The sequence below is a fragment of the Rhinatrema bivittatum genome, unplaced genomic scaffold, assembly GCF_901001135.1.
Source record: "Rhinatrema bivittatum unplaced genomic scaffold, aRhiBiv1.1, whole genome shotgun sequence".
NCBI classification, from domain to species: Eukaryota; Metazoa; Chordata; class Amphibia; order Gymnophiona; family Rhinatrematidae; genus Rhinatrema; species Rhinatrema bivittatum.
In genome coordinates, this window is record NW_021820998.1 from 111,389 (window position 1) to 118,988 (window position 7,600).

Below are 7,600 nucleotides of genomic sequence, written 5' to 3' on the forward strand. Positions count from 1 at the left end.
TAGACTAATAATTAAAAATGCTGGTTCCAAAATATATTGCTACTTTACTGGACTAATCTGATGCATTTGCCTTGAAACCAGCACATTGCATAGCACCTCCTGCATATTCACGGACCTGTTAAAGAGGAATAGGAGCAAACATTGTAGTAACTGTAGCTTTTAAAAACTATACAGTGCCCTATAAGAACTGACATGTAGTGTATGCACCTGCAGCATTTCTGGAGACAGTTATGATGGCATGTTGACTTATTCAAAATAAATTTATGCTTAGCTATTTCAACTCTCTTCTAATACCAAATAATAGGGATGTGAATCGTGTCCTCGATCGTCTTAACGATCGATTTCGGCTGGGAGGGGGAGGGAATCGTATTGTTGCCGTTTGGGGGGGTAAAATATCGTGAAAAATCGTGAAAAATCGTGAAAAATCAAAAAATCGAAAAATCGCAAAACCGGCACATTAAAACCCCCTAAAACCCACCCCCGACCCTTTAAATTAAATCCCCCACCCTCCCGAACCCCCCCCCAAATGACTTAAATAACCTGCGGGTCCAGCGGCGGTCCGGAACGGCAGCGGTCCGGAACGGGCTCCTGCTCCTGAATCTTGTTGTCTTCAGCCGGCGCCATTTTCCAAAATGGCGCCGAAAAATGGCAGCGGCCATAGACGAACACGATTGGACGGCAGGAGGTCCTTCCGGACCCCCGCTGGACTTTTGGCAAGTCTCGTGGGGGTCAGGAGGCCCCCCACAAGCTGGCCAAAAGTTCCTGGAGGTCCAGCGGGGGTCAGGGAGCGATTTTCCCGCCGCGAATCGTTTTCGTATGGAAAATGGCGCCGGCCATACGCGTATGGCCGGCGCCATTTTCCGTACGGAAAATGGCGCCAGCAGGAGATCGACTGCAGGAGGTCGTTTAGCGAGGGTTCCGGCGCCTCGCTGAACAACCTCCTGCAGTCGATCTCCTGCCGGCGCCATTTTCCGTACGAAAACGATTCGCAGCGGGAAATCGCTCCCTGACCCCCGCTGGACCTCCAGGAACTTTTGGCCAGCTTGTGGGGGGCCTCCTGACCCCCACGAGACTTGCCAAAAGTCCAGCGGGGGTCCGGAAGGACCTCCTGCCGTCCAATCGTGTTCGTCTATGGCCGCCGCCATTTTTCGGCGCCATTTTGGAAAATGGCGCCGGCTGAAGACAACAAGATTCAGGAGCAGGAGCCCGTTCCGGACCGCTGCCGTTCCGGACCGCCGCTGGACCCGCAGGTTATTTAAGTCATTTGGGGGGGGGTTCGGGAGGGTGGGGGATTTAATTTAAAGGGTCGGGGGTGGGTTTTAGGGGGTTTTAGTGTGCCGGCTCACGATTCTAACGATTTATAACGATAAATCGTTAGAATCTCTATTGTATTGTGTTCCATAACGGTTTAAGACGATATTAAAATTATCGGACGATAATTTTAATCGTCCTAAAACGATTCACATCCCTACCAAATAATATTACTTTTTCTCTATTAGCAGTCAACTCCCAGTATCTGCCACTCATCATTGTCTCTTGCATCAAAACAACTTCCACTTTACTTCCTTTCTCCCTTAATGACTAGGACATTGCCAACTACTTTAAAGTCAAGATTGACATCAACCAACAAAAAGCTGCTGCCTTTATCACTTCCTACCTGTCCTTCCAAAATCTCTTCCCCACAATTTAATTATACCAGCCCACCTACAGAAAGTGAAAACTGGCTCATTCTCTCCTCACAATCACTTATTTCCTTACTTCAGATCTATTTAAGAAAGAACATAAGAACATAAGAAATTGCCATGCTGGGTCAGACCAAGGGTCCATCAAGCCCAGCATCCTGTTTCCAACAGAGGCCAAAACCAGGCCACAAGAATCTGGCAATTACCCAAACACTAAGAAGATCCCATGCTACTGATGCAATTAATAGCAGTGGCTATTCCCTAAGTAAAATTGATTAATAGCCATTAATGAACTTATCCAAACCTTTTTTGAACCCAGCTACACTAACCACATCCTCTGGCAACAAATTCCAGAGCTTTATTGTGCGTTGAGTGAATAAGAATTTTCTCCGATTAGTCTTAAATGTGCTACTTGCTAACTTCATGGAATGTCCCCTAGTCCTTCTATTATTCGAAAGTGAAAATAACCGTCACATCTACTCGTTCAAGACCTCTCATGATCTTAAAGACCTCTATCATATCCCCCGTCAGCCATCTCTTCTCCAAGCTGAACAGCCCTAATCTCTTCAGCCTTTCCTCATAGGGAAGCTGTTCCATCCCCTTTATCATTTTGGTTGCCCTTCTCTGTACCTTCTCCATCGCAACTATATCTTTTTTGAGATGCGGCGACCAGAATTGTACACAGTATTCAAGGTGTGGTCTCACCATGGAGCAATATAGAGGCATTATGACATTTTCCGTTCTATTAACCATTCCCTTCCTAATAATTCCTAACATTCTATTTGCTTTTTTGACTGCTCAGCACACTGAGCTGACGATTTTAAAGTATTATCCACTATGATGCCTAGATCTTTTTCCTGGGTGGTAGCTCCTAATATGGAACCTAACATCGTGTAACTACAGCAACGGTTATTTTTCCCTATATGCAACACCTTGCACTTGTTCACATTAAATTTCATCTGCCATTTGGATGCCCAATCTTTAAGTCTTGCAAGGTCCTCCTGCAATGTATCACAGTCTGCTTGTGATTTAACTACTCATTTTTCATTTAACTCATTTAACTACTCATATTTCATCTCTTCTGTGCTCTTTAAATCATTATTTTCCCAGTTCTTATGCATGTCTTTCCTTACTATTCTCTGGATCCCTATTTTTTTATCTTCAAATATGCCCTTGTTCCCTTAGTCATGAAAAATGCCTTACTTGACCCTTTATGTCCTCTAGCTCAGGACTGGGCAAACTATGGCCCATGGGCCAGAACCAGCCCATTATCCTGTTTAATGTAGCACGCCTGTCTCATGCTGGTGCTCTATTATTCCCAGCTAGTCGATGCCAGTAACCAAAGGCATCCTCACAAGCCCATTACTGGGCATGTGAGCCTCTGTACATGATGTCAGCTGAAGACAAAAGGAGCCCCTGGGACCACTAGCAGAACCAATCCTCCTGGCAGCCAAAGAGAAAGGGAGGTTCCAGCACCACTGGTAGAACCCATCCCACTGGAGGCCAAAGAGAAATTGAGACCCTGGGGATGCCAGTGTAGCCCATCAAGCTGGCAGCCAAAGAGAAATAGAATTCCTGGGGCAACTAGTGGCTGCAGAAGAAGTGAGTGAGAATGAGCGAGAGTGCATAAAAATCTCTTTAGATAACTCTTATGTTGGTCTAACTGTGTCACTGACTCCAGTAATCAACATAATCCTCGCAGGCCTTTCGTCGCATGCACTGTTGCGATATCAGAGCTCTGTTGATGACATTGGCTTAAGAAAAAATGAGGCCCCAGAGCCACTAGTAGAGCCCATCCCTTTAGCAGCGGAAGAGAAAGGAAGGCCCTAGGCTGGTGGTGGTAGTAGAAGTAGTGAGTAAGAATGAGGGAGAGGGAGAAAGTTATATTAGAGGGAATGAGAGCATATGAGTGAAAGAGAGAGCAAGAGAGAGAGAGAGCTTTAAGGGTGACCCTCTCTGCCCCTGTCCAATAAATGCCAAAAAGGACCCTCGTTCATGAAAAGCTCCAAGGAGGACTCCCCCTCCCACTCCAGAAGCTCCAAGGTAGACCCCAGCCCCTGCTACAAATGAGAGCCAGAAATGTGGCCTCATTTTAAAAAGTTTGCCCAACCCAGCTCTAGCTAATGATGAGTCTTGCTCATGCTATTCATCTTTAAACTCAAATAGCCTCCATTCCTCCATATTAATTAGAACTCACTCTTCAACTACCATCAATGAATAATTATCATTAATTAGGATCATGAAAAAAAAACCAGTCTTGGTTCACTAGTTAGAAGATTTGTGGATATGATCCATCTATCACAAATTTTGATCTGCATTCTCAAAACATTTTAAAACAAAAACATTTAAAGCATCAAGAATAATAGTATTTTGATCTTTGCCCCATGAAAATATAATCAATGTGTGATATTGTCTTCCTCCAATCTAAACACACTTGTGGGAGTGCAACCTTCAACCCTGAATTTGTCAATAGACACCCATTATGTTTGTGCCTAGGGTGGCAACATTTAGGGGCAGCAGGCTGGATAAGATTTGCCACCTTCCAGCAAATTTTCAAAACCATTTATCAGGGTAAATTGGCTATCTGAAAATTTTCCTCCCCAAGTTTAATTTAAATGTCTTTTTTGGGGGGTGGGAGTGGGGAGGTAATGAATAGATATAAATATATTTTTAGCAACATGTAACCTAAATTAATTTGTCTTTTATTTGTTAAATCTGAGGATGCAGATTGTCTTTTCAGACAATTGGTTATTAAACAGTGGAATGGGAATAGGAATTGTGTTTTCAATATAATCCATCATGGGAAATTAAAACATAATGGAGCAGATTTTATAACCTGCGCGCGCGGGGGACATTTGTGCGCATTACCCGGTGCGAACAAATGTACACCCAATTTTATAACATGCGCACGCAGCCGCGAGCATGTTATAAAATCCGGGGTCGGTGCGCACAAGGGAGTGCACACTTGTGCACCTTGCACGCGTCGAGCCCTAGGGGAGCCCCGTTGGCTTTCCCCATTCCCTCCGAGGCCACTCCGAAATCAGAGCGGCCTCGGAGGGAACTTTCCTTCCGCTCCCCCCACCTTCCCCTCCCTTCCCCTATCTAACCCACCCCCCAGCCCTACCTAAATCCCCCCATCTTTATTTCATTAGTTATGCCTGCCTCTGGCGCACCATCCCCGGCACGCCATCTCCGGTACGCCATCCCCGGCATGGCCGCTGTGCCGGAGGCCTTGGTCCCACCCCTGGACCGGCGCCCCACCCATGCCCCCTTCCTGCCCCTTTTTCAAAGCCCCGGGACATACGCATGTCCCAGGGCTTGCGCGTGTCACTGAGCCTATGCAAAATAGGCTCGGCGCGCACAGGAGCAGGATTTCAGGGTTATGCGCTTAAATTACACGCGTAACCCTTTGAAAATCTGCCCCAATGAGATCAGTTTTCAAAGGGAGTTAGCCAACTAGATTCCCCGTGGTGAAACTTGCAAGTCATATAGCAGATAAAATATGCATGCACTTTCACAACACACACACACACTTTTAGCTGGAATAAGGCGGAGCAGATATTAACGCCTGCCTGGAGCAAGCTTTTTTGTACTTTTTTTGAAGTTAAAAAACAAGAAAAAAAAAACTCTGCCAGCTGCTTTGAAGACCGACGCCGATATGCTTGGCATCGGTTTTCATAACTGGCCGGCTGCAGTAATGAAAACTGATGCCAATAAAGTCGGTGTCGCTTTTCATAACTGGCTGACTGCAGTTAGGAAAACCGATGCCGAGTTTATCGGCATCAGTTTTCATTACTGGTAGATTGCCGGTAACCACGGGGTTTGCGTTAGCAAGGAGGCACTAAGGTCACGTTAGCGACCCTAGCACCTCCTTGCTAGCGTGACCCCCTAATTTGTTTATTGCATGGCGCCCCCCTTGCAGGCACCATGTGTGCGCTAAGAAAGCGGGTGCTGAAAAGTCAGCGCTCGTTTTCCGCAAATTTTATTGCCATCAGCCCCTGGTTTTATAGAAATGTCGTATAAGGACCTGATTTACTCAGCTTTATTTCTCATTCATACAAAAATGGGAGAAAGATTAGTAAATCAGGCTGTAAGCGATTTTATTTACCAGGTATTACGGTGCGTGTGAATAATGCATCATATTCCTAAGATTCACAAGGAAAAATATGTTGCTAGATCCAAGAAAATCTGTCATCTTTCTTCTTGGCTCTTTTACAGCCTTCCTAATGACCCCTTATTCGCCTTTGCTTTAGCCATTAAAAGTATGATTCATTGATAATCATCAGAATAATGTATTCTTCTACCTTTAATTAAGTTGTTAAGTTTATGAGTACCTCGGAATTACTCAGTTGATTGTGAAACCGAAATTGGGTGCCTTCATTTAAATTCAAGCAAGCTCCTTGTACTGGAATGTACAGTACAGGAATCACTCGAATTGCCCCTGGATTGAAACGTCCAGGATAGAGTAGGCCTACCAGCAGCAGTGCTAAAGCAGTGGTAATTATACATGCTGTAAACATATTAAAAGGATTTATCAAAAGGAGCACCACCTTCTCTCCTACAAAAAAAAAAAAAAAAAGAATCACATCAGATAGAAAGCAATAACTGCTTTTTAAAAACAAATATTCATGTTTCTAGTTAATACTAATCTATGGGTCGATGCTTACGGATCCAAGTTTGTCTCCATAGAATTCTGTATCTGTCATTTTTCAGAGTTAACAGCTTTAGGATATATACATTTTTAAGAACTCTGTAATTTGGCAGTTCTTAAAAAAAAAAAAAAAGTCTACACAATACTCTGCTCAGTGGAGCTAGTAAGTTCTTAAAGGACTGCCTTCACCAAACCAATAGAATTGTACCACTCTCAAGAATATGCAGCATTTCATCCAGAAAGTTTGCCAATCTTAGAAGATAAGATTGGTGTATAATTCTAGCTATGAATTTGATAACATAGTTGTCTTGAATGGAGTAATGTGGTTTCTGTGTTAGTCCATTTATATATATATATATATATATATACACACACACACACACACATTCAGCCATATAACAACCCGACATTCAAACACGATTCACTTGGGTACCTTGCATTTGAAACTTGGCTTGTATTATATGGACTTAAAGGTTTTCCCCTAAATGTCTACATCTTAATAACTAACACTATCAGATATTGTCATTTACAGAACATTAAGTCTTCTGCTTAGTATACGATTTCTCTCGGGTGGCACTAATGCAAGCATTATCTCTGAGTAGGATTCATTTGTGAAAGTCAGAGCATGCTGCTGAATTTTTAACTCACAGACCCAAGTGGAACACAAGGATTTCAAGGTTGTCTTGTATCGGTAAACAATTGTGACGCATGTCTGAAAAAACTGAGTTTTTCATTATACAAACAATATCAAGCACACTTGTCTTTAAAAGCACTGGGTTGTAGAGCCTTCCCATAAAACTACAGAAGAAGGGATAACTTTGCACTTCATATTGTACTCACCCCTTGTGCTTGAGAACATGGTGATGAATCTGACATTCTATAATAGCAAAATCAACAAAGCAGCTGTACAGATGCACATCACACTGGGCAAATATTAACTTAATTATGACGACTGCCTTCTTATAGCTTCTGAACCAGGAAACACCTTTTCTAATTAGCATAAACTTGTTTGCTCATGATACAAACACCTGAGGTTCAACAGGCATAATGTCTAGTCCTTCATTAGAATGAACTAAACCTTTTGAAAGTCCTTGGAGGAAATATAGTTAGCTAGCCAGTAAAAGCTGGTTGGTAATAACTGAACAATCTAACCCAAAGTAAAGTTTTGTCTGACAACTGTTTCTATATTTACCAGTTCATTTAAATTTGTTACAGTATTTTATCCTGGGTTTGCTTTATTATTTCATGTCCCAGGTCGCTGCCTGAT

At 43.3% G+C, this 7,600-nt stretch overlaps 1 long non-coding RNA gene across 2 annotated transcripts in view; it reads right to left on the bottom strand.

Moving 5' to 3' along the window:
• Positions 1 to 7,261, bottom strand: part of LOC115082356 — a 31,182-nt gene extending 23,921 nt beyond the window's left edge. For both annotated transcript variants that reach the window (XR_003854145.1, XR_003854144.1), the window contains exon 1: positions 7,174 to 7,261. This is a non-coding gene — a long non-coding RNA (uncharacterized LOC115082356). The remainder of the gene's footprint in view (positions 1 to 7,173) is intronic.
• Positions 7,262 to 7,600: the final 339 nt, after the last annotated feature.